Source organism: Triticum aestivum, chromosome 6B, assembly GCF_018294505.1.
Source record: "Triticum aestivum cultivar Chinese Spring chromosome 6B, IWGSC CS RefSeq v2.1, whole genome shotgun sequence".
Classification (NCBI taxonomy): domain Eukaryota; kingdom Viridiplantae; phylum Streptophyta; class Magnoliopsida; order Poales; family Poaceae; genus Triticum; species Triticum aestivum.
The window spans coordinates 635195112-635209918 of NC_057810.1; the positions used below are offsets into that span (position 1 = coordinate 635195112).

A 14807-nucleotide genomic window follows, 5' to 3' on the forward strand; every position below is an offset into this window, starting at 1 on the left:
CTTTGACCCTTCTGGTAAGTTATCCATGATGTGTATGATTCCAGTCTCAATAACAACTTTTGAAAGCTATTGCTTTGGCTTCATGGAATAAACTAACTCCTTTAAAGAAATGTAGAAATTACCATACCTGATTATCTCAGGGCTGCATTTTTTTAAAAGAAATGAAAGACAAAGTTAGCTTGAAGGGTCACAGAAAGAAAGAAAAATGTGTATTAAAAAAACAAGAGTGTGCAATTAAAAGCACTATTCTGTGCAACATGCTCTGCTTGTTGTGCAACTAAGGTACTGTGCAACTGAAAAAGATATGTATATAGGCTATGGGGAGTTGGTTTACCTAGTATTATCATCATCTGCTCCTGGGTGATGCTTGACCCAATACACAATGCCAGCATAAAGCTTGTTGACTACCTCACTGGAGTTGAAGGTCTTCTTTTTGTTGTAATCAATGAATGGAGACCTTTGAGATGCTCCGGACCTTATTACCCTCCTCTGTCTTCGTGCAACAGGTGGTCTTGAAGAACTGCTCGTGTCAACTGCTGGTTCTCCGCATATCGGGGTGTGGCAGCTGTCCAGTGATCCAACATCTGGCTGGTGAGCTAATCCCTTACCAGCATCAGCAGCAACGGATCCTTCATTCACATTTGTTGGGTGCAACTCATCCTCATCTATGACAACCACATTGGCTTCCCCTGTTTGTGCTGCTGGAGCAAGTGCTCCAGCAGGCCCAGCATCATCATCTATTCCCAGGTCAAAGGTTGGTGCATCGCAGTACCCGTCACCATTATAGTTGTAAGAATTTGATCTGCGTATGGGTTGAAGGCCAGGGGCATCTCCTTGCGGCACATTCACAGGTGCATCATTCACTGACCTGGTTCACAGTAATGTTGTGGTTGGCGTCCTGGGAGGCTTGCACCTGCTTACAATGTTGAACACCTTCTCTTGTGTTAATGTGTGCTAAAAATCAGCTCTTGGTGATGCAGGCTTGCTTGGATGCTCTGTGATAGCTCTTGGAGACGGCAGTTTGGCAGATTGATGACCTCCTTTCGTGTTTGGCATTGAAGAATCTCTATAAGTTGTCACCTTGGGGCTTGCGGTTGCAGTTGTGTCTTCCTGAGCAACAGTGGTAGTTTTGACTGTGACCCGCGTGCTAATTGACACTTCAGTTGGTACACTAGTCTCTGCAGTTGGCATCTTTGCAGCCTGAGTTGGCAGTAAACTAGCAGAACTTGGTAGTCCTGTATCGATGGATGTGGCATGTTGTTCTGCCTCGTGTCTGGACCCCACGCCTTTTCTGCCTTGTTCCGCCTTTGTGCCCTTGGCAAACTTGACAATCTTTTGTTGCTTAGCTGGTTTAGGTGGGGCTATTGATAGACAAATATTCCCCTTGATCTGTTGAACTCCTGTGATGATTGTAGGCTCAACAGGAATTGCTGACACATCTTGAGTGGTGGTCGGCTCTCTGATCACTACAGTTGACACAATAGTTTGCGCCACTTCTTGCTTCTCCACATTTATTTCTACATCTGCCCTCGGCATCTGTTGCTTGGTTTGAGGAAACTTCAGATTCTTCTTCATTGTAACTCCTTTGCTCTTCTGAACCACATGAGGGTTTGCCACAGATGCTGCCTTGCTCTTGCTGGAGCTGATATCTAGAAGCTGCTTCAAATATTCCTTGTATTTCTCCTTCGAATGAACCCAGTCAAGACCCTTCCCTGCTTCCTCCATGTCAACTAGATTCTTTTCAGCCTCACTCAAGAAGAACAGTTTCTGGTCAATAGCAAAATCTATATTGTCACACAACTCTCGCTCATGGAAGTCTGGCACAGGGAAAGTGGTTGGCAAAGCTGGCTTCATGTTGCACAGCTTGAACATATCAATGCTCCCCTGAGACTCCGCTTCATCATTTTTCTTTGACTTTGGAAAATTCTTCTCTTTCCAGCAAGTTTTGTCAATCAACATCTGTAGTGTGCTCTTGCTGCTCGTTGAGTTGTTGCTGCTGGCAGGGTTGGCAAAGCTGCTACTCACCCTAGTTGTGTTGCCGCCTGTACCACCAGAACCAGGGCCATTGTCATCATCATCATCGGAGCTGTCACTGCCTCCATTCGACCCACTTGATCATCAGGATCAGCATCCTCCTCTTCTTCCTCGTCATCTTCTTCCCCCTCATCGCCATCAATTGCTATAGCTTTGTCTCCATCTCCTTCTTTGGCCTCATTTTCTTGTTCCTCCTCCTCCGCCTCACTATCTTCTTCCTTGCCCTCCTCCTCTCCTTTGTCCTCTTTTTCTTTGTCCTCCTCCTCCTCCTCTTCCTCATCTTCTTCTTTGCCCTCCTCCTCCTCCTCCTCCTCCTCATCTTATTCTTTGCCGTCCTCCTCTTTGTCCTCCTCCTCTGATTCGTCCTCATCTGTGTCCCCGTCATCTTCAACATCTTGTGGTATGTACTTCCATTTCATCATCTTCTTCTGACTCCTCCTCATCAAACTCTTCTTCTTCTTGTATAGGTGAAACCCATCTCTTTATTTTTGGAGCACGGCATGACAGGGCAGTTCCCGTTGATGTCTGTTGTACATATGGATCAATATCCGATTCCACATCATCAATCTTGGCAACTGCTTCAATGAAGGTGCCAACCTGTTCAGTTACTGCCTTGCACAAGTCATTGACCACTTTGGCAATCTTTGCCTTTTTCTGCATCAACACAAAAAAATTGAGTACTAATTCAATTAGAAATAGTTTAAAAAAAGAAAATGTCGGTAAATGATCGTAACTCCTTGATGCAAAAGACTTACCTGCGGATTATACGTTAGTGGTAATTTGGATGCAACGGATGCTTGAGCTTCAAAAAGAACACCAAACAGTGGTGTCTGCTTCGTGCCCCTATACTCTTCTTTAAGCTGATGTAAAAAAGATAAAAAGAAAAGAACAAGGTCATCAAAACATATATTGTGTTGAACGAAAACTAGAATGTTATAACCTGTGCAACTACAACAAAATGCTGGGCAGACTAGATTCTACATGTATGCAACTGCACAAACCAAAAAAACTGTGCACCCCACAGGTCACCTAAAAAAATGTTTCTGCCAACTGATGTCACACATCTGTGCAACAAGATAAGTAAAATTGTGCAACTTGAAACATATGATGTATCATATAAAAATGAGCATGTGTCCAGATGCCAAACTAGAGCTACAAGATGTGCAACTATAGGCATTATTGTGCCAACTGATTACAGTTTTTGCGCAACTACCAACAAGTGTCAAAAGGCTGATCTCAAAAGCGTATATGCAGCTACCAAGGAATTAAAATTGAGCAGAAATGAATAGAACATAAAAATAGCCATTGTTGGAAAAAACAAAAGGAAACTCACTTGTAATTTGCCGAACACACCAGGAGAGATCGAGTCCTACTTGATCACCTTGGCAATTAGGTTAATGTCCCATGCATTCGCTCGTATCACGCAGTTACTTACTGGGATGTCATGAACGAGTGCGTCAAGGTATAAGATCTGCCGCAGAACCAAAAAAGGAAACCCAACTTTAGTTATTATGAGGGGTATTTTCAGAAACTATAACTGCACAAACAGAAGAAAAATACATGGAAGTGCTAGTTTTCACTCACCATCAAGTGATACAAGCAGCAGAAAATAGTTTGCTTCACCTGGTCCATGTTTCGAAAAGCTTCATTAATGTGTTCTGCTACAAAAAGGCAAATGTTTGTGTTCTTGAGGTTTGGATGATCTAGCATGAGTCTGTAGCACTTTGGGCTCAGCCTCAGGGCCGTGGTTGGTGCTAGGAAAGTGCTGAATGCAACCGAAAGCCGGGCCATAAAGAATGTGTCATCCGTTATTCCCGCCATATCCTTAATCATCTTGCACCATGTAGTGATTTGGGGATGAGAATCTCCATGTACGTTGAAAGCCTCTCTGAATCTCCTAGTTGCATCCTTGTCAACTACATATCTGACTTTTTGACCCCTATTAGTAAGATCAAATACCCTTTGAACATTGTCAGCATCGACACAGATCCTTCCCCTGCCCGGGAACACCATTTCAGAGGTCTCTGGCTGGTAGAACTGCACCAAGAATTTACTGAAGTCCCCTGAAAGTGTATCTGATAAGTTCAAGAGGCCCCCAAACAACCTTGAGACTAGCACAGACTTCTGCGGCGGGGATAGCGAGTTGTTGAACTTCTCAAACCACCTTGGTGATGCCCTTATCCTGCCAGCTTGTGATGGTCGCTCCACATCTTCCCGGGCAGCCACCTCAACTCCTTCACCGCTGGCCTGATGTTAAAAAATTAAAAAAAATTAAACACAAGACAGAAAACTGGACTGAGAAAAAACTAGCAATGATCATTTGGATTAGTATTGCTAAAACTATATAAACATAAAATGGATCATGCCAACTAATGTGATGTTTTTGTGCAACTAAAAAGCTCATCATGGCAACTGAAGACTACCAGTGTGCAACCTGCAAGAAAACTAAGAAAACATACTAGACCTGACAACTACAAAAAGTTTTAGGGGATGTGCAACGATAAAACATGATATTGGAAAGAAGATAACAGCAACTAAAAAAAGGTTTGCAAGAAACTGTTCAATAGCTCATAAACACACACAAAAAACCACATACCTCAGCATCTGCTACGGAAGATGAGGCAGCTCCTCGACCAACTACTGCCTGCACAAAAATGGTGACCAGTGATGTCAACTACAAAGATGCCAACTCATGTCAACTTCCGCGAAAACTATATTTACATCAAGATGACCAGTGATGTCAACTACAAGATGGTTATTGAGCAACTAGAACAAAATAGTGGTGCCAACGGCTGCATAATTTTATCAGCGCCTAAAAAACCCGAGAAACATCGATATTCAAGGATTTACTTACCCTGGTAGATGATTCAGCTCGCCCTGTTGCTGCTGCATGTTTAGTCCGCTTTACAACCCGAAACCGATCAACATCCTAAGAAAATAAAAAAACATGGGCATGGGAAAAAATTATTATATGACACAAACAAAACCAAAATAAGGTGCGTGTGTCATCAGCATGCCACTTACCTCAACTTCCTCTCCCTCCTAAACACTATGCGCACGGCATGGCTGGTGATTAGCAGCACGCTTAGTCCTCCGGCGAAGGGACTGACTTCCAGAACCCTAATTAAGCAACAAAAAAACATGAAAAAAAGGACATAAGCATACACGGATAAGTTGAAAACAACTCAATGACGTAGAAAAAAATGAGAAAAATACATCTCCTTCATTGCCATCCGCATTTCTCCTATTATAACCATTTTTAGCCTGTTAGGGGAATACAAGAAAAGAAAACATAGTTAGAAGATGCGTAAATGAACTAGAGAAAACATAAAAGCTTGCTTTGATCTGCAGACCTCTACACATAAGCAAAACACCTAGTGCAAAAAACTGTAAAACATGAGGACAACCAACTACTACAGTGATGCAGCCAACTGGGCAGTCAACCTTGTGCAACTGAACAACTTATAAGCCAACTAGTTTCACTAAGGTAAGAAATAACTAGGCAGAAAAATAGTTAACTAAAGGCAGCCAACTGAGTATGATAATTTGTGCAACTGGGACAAACAAAAGGCCAACTAGTATAGCCAACTGGATTATATGGACAATTAGGTGCACCAGCAGGGCACCTACGGGGCCAACTCAAACACGGAAGCAAAGCAACTTGTGCAACTCAAACAGTATATAGACAACCTAGTACAAAATCAGGAAGCAAACCTAAGCATGACAACCTAGCAGCCAACCTAGTACTCCCTCCATTCGGAAATACTTGTCGGAGAAATGGATGTATCTAAACGTATTTTAGTTATAGATACATCCAATTTTATCCATCTCTAAGACGAGTATTTCGGGACGGAGAGAGTATAATGCAGAACATGTGGACAGCCAACTAGTATATGGATGCAGCCAACTGAACAACATATAGACAGTCAACCTAGTGCAAAACAGCAAACCAAATAAGCAGGACAAGTAGGGCAAGTGTAGAACATAGAGACAACCAACCAGTAAAACTAATGCAGCCAACTGAGCAGGCAACTTGTGCAACTGAATAGTGCATAAGGACAGCCAACTAGCATGTGAATGAAGCCAACTGGATAGAATTTTGTGCAACTAATAAAAAATCTCTACCAACTTGTGCAACTGAACAATATATAGACAACCAACCTAGTACAAATAAGAAGCCAACTAAGCATGACAACTAATGCAAAGTCAGAACATGTGAACAACCAACTAAAAAAGGGATGCAACCAACTGGGTAGAATTTTGTGCAACTAAACCAAAAACTAGTTCAATCAGCCATTACATTGCACACATCTAGGACATCATCTACCAACAACAAAAATGGTAGCAAGGACCAGAACATGGTATATGGACGGTATATTGGGCGCACACGTATCTCAAACCGCAAAAATCCCAAGCACCACTCGGCCATGACCAACAAAACACTCAGTAATGAATCCCCACCATCACTACCCCTTACAACCGCACAAAATTGAAGCAAGCCCAGAAAAGGGGCAGAAAAGGGACCCTATGTAGCCCGCCAAATCCGCCACCGTCAACCTGGCCACGACCTTATCCCCGGCGATGAGACAGAGAGGGGAAGGACAACAGAAGACCTTCACGGACGTCTGCGTCGACCGCAAATCCCAACAACCACTCCACCGGCACCAACACACCCTCCCGCCATGAATCCCCACCACCAATGTCCCTTGCCGCCGCACAAATCCAAGGACAGGAGAGTCCAACGGAAGCACACACGACACGTCTACACCAAATCGACCATACAAGGCAGTTGACGCCATAGGAACCCTAGGAATCCCATCCCGCCATTTCCGCCGCCGACGACCTCGAGACGACCTAGACCCCCGGCAACGGGACAGAGAAAGGAGGGATGCGGGATGCACTAGGTACCTGCAGCGCCGACGAGGGCTAGCAACGAATCCCCCCGCAGTCCACCGGAGATTTGGATAGCAGCGGCGCGAGTTGCCGCGGAGCGAGAGCGAGGGCGGAGGAGAGGAGCGCAGAATGGGGAGGAATGAGAGAGAAAGGGGGAGAAAGGGCGAGAACGGCTCGCGTTTCGAAAACGGCCGCCCACGATCTGCGCCACGCCTGCTTACATGTGGGTCCACGCTCATCCCGGATAAGGACAAACCGCCCATGATGTGCGGTTGCACGAAACAGACCAGGGAACACCTAGCGCTCGCGCGATGCTGATCGCGAGCAATCGTGTGGTCGCGTGCCGGCCACCCGTTCTCTCCAATTAGTACGCATGCACTTTTAAAGTTTTGGGTATAAAATCTCTACTTAATAATAAAGCACAGTGGGTTTCTGTCGTCCGCCACCCTTATATTTACAAAAAAAGTCCATGCAGTTTGTTGAAATCAACCCGCAGTCCATCTTTAAGTCATACCGAACCATTTTTTAGTTTTCTCGGAAACCCCCCTGAGACTTTAGGTAATCAACCCGCCGTACATATTTAAGTCATACGAATCGTTTTTTTGTGTTTTAACAGAAAACCCCCTGACCTTTCGGTTAATCAATCCACAGATTATCTAAAACAAAATTATCCATATCTTTTAAATCGTAACTCCGATTTTAACATATTATATATGAAATTTGATTAGAAAAATGTGTGGAATGCAAATATGTTGTTACTTTTAGCTGTTAAATATTTCTAAACTATTAATTTGGATGCAAACTTAATCTATAGTGCACGGTCTAGGGGGTTTTCCGCACTGGCGGCGATCCAAATTGCAAATAAACACACATTAAAACCAGATTGAGAGGGAAAAACATTGATAACCACGCATGCACAACTCTGAAAAAACTCGCGGGAAAAAACAACATTTTTCTCATCTTATTCTCAGCGATTGTGTGCGTGCGAGCGCGCGCGCGTGTGTGTGTTTGTGTGTGTATGTGTGTGTGAGAGAGACGTCTTAGGACTGACCACATTCAAATGCGTTTTCGTTGTGTGAGCATTGAGAGCACTGCCGGGAACACAAATGTGATGCCATTTTAAAATAAAGAACGTCTACATATCAAGGTCTCGAGTCGTGGTTATTGGGTTAAGAGCGTGTGCGTTTTTCTGTCCCGAAGCAACCCACGGGCTCTTTTGCTAGTAAAACAAAATAAAATTGGTCGAGCAAGTCCGATTTGTACGCCTAATGTGTAGCAATGAAGAATACCTGCGAGCAAGCTAGCCATCCGAGTCGTATGCATGCAACGTCATGCTAGCCATGCACGTCACTTTCCTAGACTAATCACCCGGCAACGTAGATTACAATTGACTACTCATCAACTGATAACGTACACGCGCGTACGCTAACTCGTCCGTCGAGCTGCAGTCGGATTCCGAATCCAGCCAGCCTTTACCTCATACCCGCCCGAAAGTCTATATATACAAGAACCAGCATGCATACCTTGCTACGCCAGCGTCCTTTACTGGTTTGACCTAAAGTTTTCACAAAGAAGATTGTTTACGCTACAACCTTCCGAGTAGCTAGCCATGGCATGCCTTGCTGCGCCAGCAGCGTCCTTCGCTCCTCTCTGCAGGGCCCCCTTTTCATCTCCAGCCAACTCGTATCAGCCGCCGGCCTCCATCGCCTCGTTGTCTCCTTCGTCTCCCCCTTTCTACCCCAGCCGTGTCATGGTGAGGTGGGAAGCTCCCCCCGCCGGCTGGCTGAAGCTCAATTTTGACGGATCTGTGTACAATGACGGGTCCGGCCGTGCCAGCATCGGCGGCGCCATCCGCAACTGCAACGGCCGCGTTCTTGCCGCCTTCGCCGAGCCGACGGAGCACTCGACGGTGGGCATAGTGGAGGCGAGGGCGCTCATCCGCGGGTTGCGCCTCGCGCTAAGTCGCTTCCGCGGCAGGCTGGTGGCAGAAGGAGACGACCTGATGCTGGTGGAGCTCCTCACCGGCCAGGAGACGCAGACACGCGTACCTCGGGCCATGCAAGATGAGATCCTCATGCTGCTTGGGTGCTTCACGGCGTACAAGGTCCAGCACATCTTCCGCGAGGGCAATCAGGTCGCCCACGTCCTATGCAAAGAGGCGTATCAGCGGCCAGGAGTGTGGGCCGGCGGGATCGTGCCGCACGCCGTCTGGGAGAAGGCGCAGGACGACGTGCACGGCGTCGCGCACGAGCGGCTCTTCAAGAAGAAGTTATGAGAGCATCGTCATGCGTTGGTTCCTTGAAGAAATGGAAGATTGATGCGTACCAAGCCAAACCGTGGAACGGCGGCCGGCCAGCTGGTCCAAGAACATCGCCGGGAGGAGGAGCTATGGGTTTATTCAAGCATGGAAGATGAAGCGTACTAAGCCAAGGGGCGGCATGGCGGTCGAAGAACATTGACAGGGTGGTGCTGGCTTCATGGGCGTGATAAGCTGCTTGGTAGAGATGGTCTATGTAGCCGGTGGAGTCGACCGGTTCATATGAATTATTTCTACTCCCTCCCTCCTGGTCATTGTATGATCTAAGATTTTTAAGATTGTACAATGCATTTGATTACGGATGAGTCTTGAACGGTGATGCACCATGATATTTGTGTTAATGATTTTCGGAAACACTAACGCCCACACGTGTGGGCGTTTGCATCTCGCCCACACGCGTGGATCCGCGTCCGTTTGTGGGTGCACGAATCTTGGCATGTTTGTGGTGCCACGTAGGACCGGGCTGGTGTTTGGACATTCACTCGGTCGCCCACACGTCCGTTTCACCACACGGAGGGGCCGGTGTGTGGGCGTTTAGCAGTTCGCCCACACGCCAGTTTTCACTCACGCACAAGGGCTGGTGTGTGGGCATTTGCCATCTCGCCCACACGCCCGTCTCCTCTCCCACACCCAAGCTGCCAGTTGCCATGTGTTTTGCAGTGTACATGACAACTGCCCTAATGTGCTTGTAAGCAGATGGCAACTCTCTTTTTTTTACCCGAACATGTCAGTTGCCATGTGTTCTGCAGGGTACACGGCAACTGCCCTAGTGTGCTTGTAAGCAGATGGCAACTCTCTCTTTACCCGAACATGTTGTTTTGTCATGTCTTTTTGTAGCGCTACACGGCAACTGCCTAGTGTTAGCAGGTGGCAAATCCTAAGGTTTTCAAATCATGGCAAATGTTGTAAACCAGACCATACATGGCAACTGCTTAGTGTTAGTAGGTGGCAACCTCTAAAGTTTTCAAATCATGCAACTATAGTAACCAAACCATACATGGCAACAGCTGCAGTTGTCCAAAATGGCATCTCGCACTTGACCGGAGATGGCAACTGCAGTTGAGCAACCATGGCAACTGTAGTTGTCCGACATGGCAACTGTAGTTCAGCGACATGGCAACTGCAGTTAAACGGACATTGAAGAGGGTCCGGACCATGGCAACTGCAGGGACGCGTGCTGACTGTCACGCGGGGTGTGCGGGACCGTGAGGTAGGTGGCTGAGAGAGGTCGTGTGGCAGTTATTCATTTTGCCCACACGTAGGCGTGTAAGAGGGACCGCAAAGAAAAAAAAAGGCGTGTGGCGCTAGTTGTTTTGCCCACACGTAGGCGTGTGGGCTGGTCCTCTTAGACACCACACAAAACGTGTGGCCAGACGCCTTAACGCCTACATGTGTGGCAGTTATCGTCGTCCATGATTTTTACGTTCCCTATTAAATCACCAACAACACAAGTCATATCCGCGGAGGCTACAGATTGACCAGCTTTTTCTTTGGCTTTCCATGCAAAGAATTCTCTGTATTACTGTACAATTTACAAAGAAATTTACACTTGAAGTTGCAGCCGGCTCGTTTGCTACGTGCGTGAACTTACTCCACCAGAAGAATCTTAGGAGGCACGCCATGTCTAGCTTAGGAGGCTAGCTTCAACATACGCGATAGTCATCGGCCTAACTTGTGTACTTCAACAGCAGCGCATGGCGGCGAGGCGGTGGTATGGACAGCAGTGTGTTACTCGGGAGTATGACGGTGTCGGCGTCAAGAAATGCTAGACTCACAGATAGATTCCTACGGGATTTTTGTTACGGACTCATGTGTAAAGTTATGGCCGGAGATAATATACCTGGCCATCCCTCGGGCCGGGCTTAACAAAGCCCGATAAAGAAACTTAGGCCCAGGCATCGGGCCTAAAAATCAGGTCCAAGCCCGGGCCGACAATGTAAAAGCCCACGGGCCGGGCCTCTTAGTTAAATCGCTAATATGGTAGGCCTAGGCCTGGCCCAGCATTTGGGCTTAAAATCTAGGCCCAGGGCCAGCCCGTGGACAAGGTCAGGCTAGGCCGGGTCGGGCTGCCCATGGCCAGGTATACAGGAGAAGATTAGGGAGGAAAGGTCCCACCAGCTGAAATCTGGCGTGTTGGTTGGTCAGAGAGGAGTCCGTTGAACCATTCCATATCAGATTTCCGTATGTGTAGGCTTTTTGGTCGGCGTCCGTGTGTTGATCGAAATAAGTGGTTGCACCATTCAGACCCTGCGTGGGTGCCGCGGTGATGGGGCACTAAAGTGATGGTGCATAGCTAGACAGGTGGGGATCCAGCATGGTGTGACTCTGCACAACGTGGCTGTACAACGAGGTTACAACAGAGAAGCACGGCGTAACCATGCGAGATGGTGGTTGGGGAGAGAAGACGGATATACTACTACCTTTGTACCAAATTATAATATGTTTTTTAGCCTAAGTAAAAATACACTTCATATTTTAATAGTGAGGTAATACGTGCGGACCCGTGTGGTCATTGAAAACAGAGAGTGACTCCGGCCGACATTCTTATTTTCCCGATGCTTCGAACTGGTTTAAGGTTGAGATAAGATTAAAATTTAAAAGTACATGATGTCGATTTTAGGGATTAAGAGGATAAGGTTTGATTCCAACAAGACATATGAATTGGTGCTGTTTTTTTGAATGGACTGGCTCACACTTGTCCGAGAAGCACGACGATGCACACAAAGTCATCCACACCAAGAACTATGGAAACGAACATGCCACCAACCACTAGTCTTATTTTTAATAATTTTTCACGTTTTTAAATTTTGTTCCCAATTGAGGAAAATGTTTGAAATTAAAAGAACACAATTTTATAACATATACTACTTTTTTTTAGAACATATACTAGCTTCTAAAACCCTCTTTTTTTATAAGCGGTCACGGGTCAAGTGGACCGGCCCATTTGCGCTGTCCTTCAGCGAAAGCTTCCTCGTTTGACGCCTACGTTGCCTAAAAAAAAAAGAGCTCTCGTTCTAGTGCTCCAGCTGAAAGCTTGTCGACACCTCAAAAAAAAAACCTGAAAGCTTGTCGGCCATGGCAGTGGCCGCCTCTCCATCTCTGAGTCTTCCTCCACCCGCGCAACGCGCCACTTCAAAGCCGCGACGCCGCACGCCGCCGCGAGACGTGGTCTCATGGACGGCCGCCATCGCGCACCCGGCGCGGGAGGGCGACCTGCCGGCGACGGCCGCGGCGCTCTCCGCCATGCTCTCCTCCCCCGCCGCGCCTGCGCCCAACGACGTCACGCTCCTCACCGTCATCTCCGCCTGCGCCGGCGCCCCCTCTTCCCCGCTCACCCGCCCCCTCGCGCTATCTCTCCACGCCCTCGCCATCAAGCTGTTCCCGGCCACCTCCTCCTCTGCACCTGCCTCGCGCGGTTCTACCTCGCGCCCCGCCTCCCCCACCACGCCCTCCAGCTCTTCGGCTTCATGCCTGTCAGGTCCGTGGTCACCTACAACACCATGATCACCGGTCTCATGCGCAACGGCCTCGTCGCCGCCGCGCGCCTGGTGTTCGACGGAATGCCGGACCCGGATAAGGTCTCCTGGACGGCGCTCATCGACGGGTGCGTCAAGAACGGGCGCCACGACGAGGCGATCTGCTGCTTCCATGCCATGCTGCTGGACGGCGTCGAGCCAGACTACGTCACGCTGGTAGCTGCTATTTCCGCGTGCGCTGAGGTTGGCGCGCTCGGTCTTGGTATGTGGGCGCACCGGTTCGTGACCAGGCAGAGGCTGGAGGGCAACATCCGCATCGCCAACTCGTTGATGGACATGTACGCTCGGTGCGGTCAGGTGGAGTTTGCACGGCAGGTGTTTGACAGCATGAGGAAGCGGACGGTGGTCTCGTGGAACTCGATGATCGTCGGGTTCGCTGCCAATGGACGGTGCACGGACGCCATCAAGCATTTCGAGGCAATGCGGAAGAAGGGGTTCAAGCCAGACGCTGTGACGTTCACGGGCGTTCTCACGGCCTGCAGCCACGCCGGCCTCACTGACGAGGGGCTGAGGTACTACGAAGCCATGAGGGCAGAGCACGACATCGCAGCGAGGATGGAGCACTACGGGTGCGTGGTCGACCTGCTCGGCCGGGCCGGGCGCCTGGACGAGGCCATGAGCGTGGTGGCGACCATGCCGATGCGGCCAAACGAGGTGGTGCTGGGAGCCCTGCTCGCTGGGTGCCGGATGCACGGGGACGTCGACATGGCCGAGCAGCTGATGCAGTACCTCCTCGAGCAGGACCCCGGCGGCGACTCGAACTACGTGCTGCTGTCGAACATCTATGCCGCTGTGGGGAAATGGGATGGCGCAGGCAAGGTCCGGAGCCTGATGAAATCCCGGGGAGTGAAGAAGAGGCCTGGCCGGAGCTCCGTGGAGATCAACGGCGACGTGCATGAGTTTGTCTGCGGGGATCGGTCTCATCCACAGGCTGCGGAGGTGTTCGACATGCTTGGCCTGCTGAGCCATGAGATGGCAGGGCGTGAGGCCGTGAGCTATGAATGAGCACTGGAATGCAGAAGACTGGAGGCTTTCAGTAGTCACCAGGTCCTGCGTTTCAAGCATTTGTAAAAGCTGCTGTTGTTGCGGCTCCCGTTTCATCCAACATGTACAGTAATACAGATACAGGTGATGAGATGGATCTTTTGCCGTCGACAGTGTAATTCTTTAGAAGCAAATCCACATGGCTTATCATCGTATGCTCATCTCGTGATGTATATATGATCAGTTCAATCAAACAAATTTCTGAAAGGTGAAGAACAACACAAGCACCTGAACTGATAACGTTAGAAGATCATGTATTCATTTGTACTCACCTACTCCTCTTTCAAAGACAAGGGGGAGCGAATATACATGTCTTTATTTGTGCACATTTTTTCTCGCCTATCATAACTATGGTGACCTCCAACGGCTTGATAGATAATAAGAAGAGAACATGGCGCAAGCATATACTTCTAGTTAGAAAGTTACACCCAAACAAGCATTCCCCTGGTTTGCACTGCAAGAGAAACAAAAAGACCTTCTCCATAAGTTGGTTTGGAAAAACAAAAGTTAGGAATGAGTGACACCAGAAAGACGATGTGCACGGCGTGGCGCACGAGCGGCTCTTCAAAAAGAAGTAACGAGAGCATCGTCGTATGTTGATTTCTTGAAGAATAGAAGCAGACGAAACGTACAAAAAGAAGCGGCGACATGGTGACCGGTTGGTGTTGGCTTCATGGGAGTGATAGGCTGCTTGGTAGAGAAATGGAGATTGTCTATGTGACCGGTGGAGTCGACCGGTTCATAATTAAGATCCATACGCAAGGACAAATTTATTAGCTTGTTTGTAGAAGTGCAATTGTTTCTACTCCCTCCCTCCTAGCCATTGCATGATCTAACATTTTTGAGATTGTACAATGCATGTGATTATGGATGAGTCTTGGATGATGCACCGTCATATTTGTATTAATGATGTTTATGTTCTTATCACAAAGAAAATGATGTTTATGTTCCCTATTAAATCACAAAACAACATAAGTCCCATC

General features: G+C 47.9%; 1 pseudogene; it reads left to right on the forward strand.

The window, feature by feature from the left end:
- Positions 1 to 12277: 12277 nt before the first annotated feature.
- On the forward strand, positions 12278 to 14142 carry LOC123134631 (pentatricopeptide repeat-containing protein At1g05750, chloroplastic-like; annotated as a pseudogene).
- Positions 14143 to 14807: the final 665 nt, after the last annotated feature.